Genomic DNA, 348 nt, shown 5'->3' on the forward strand with positions numbered 1-348 from the left:
GTACAGTTTCTTCCTGTCTTCTCTTGTAAGCTCAGTGCCAATGCTGCGTAGAAAGAAAAATCAGTTTCAGCGCTTTTATAAAGACAGTAACATCTTGTGGTTTGATGCATGAAGATACACAGCAGTAACTAATAACCTATTGATGGTGATGTTCACAGCTCTTCTATCAGCTTCAAAGGCTAGAAGGTCAGACATAATCTCTGATGTTGCCCCATCAAGTTTCTATTTAAGATACACAACGACACTGGGGTTAGGCTAGAATAATAGGTAGATTATGAAATTGTGTAAAATAAGATTTTAGGAGTCAAGTAGCACCTGACAGAACTTGTAAAAATCCTCAAGGTATGC

The 348-nt window shown here is 37.9% G+C and overlaps 1 long non-coding RNA gene across 1 annotated transcript; it reads right to left on the reverse strand.

The window, feature by feature from the left end:
• LOC106322379 lies at positions 1 to 348 on the reverse strand. The gene is made up of 3 exons (XR_001266386.1): positions 316 to 348; positions 137 to 222; positions 1 to 43 (listed from the first exon to the last, which is right to left on the reverse strand). It is a non-coding gene; the product is annotated as an uncharacterized LOC106322379 (long non-coding RNA).

The sequence above is a fragment of the Brassica oleracea genome, unplaced genomic scaffold (assembly GCF_000695525.1).
Source record: "Brassica oleracea var. oleracea cultivar TO1000 unplaced genomic scaffold, BOL UnpScaffold19747, whole genome shotgun sequence".
Lineage (NCBI taxonomy): Eukaryota > Viridiplantae > Streptophyta > Magnoliopsida > Brassicales > Brassicaceae > Brassica > Brassica oleracea.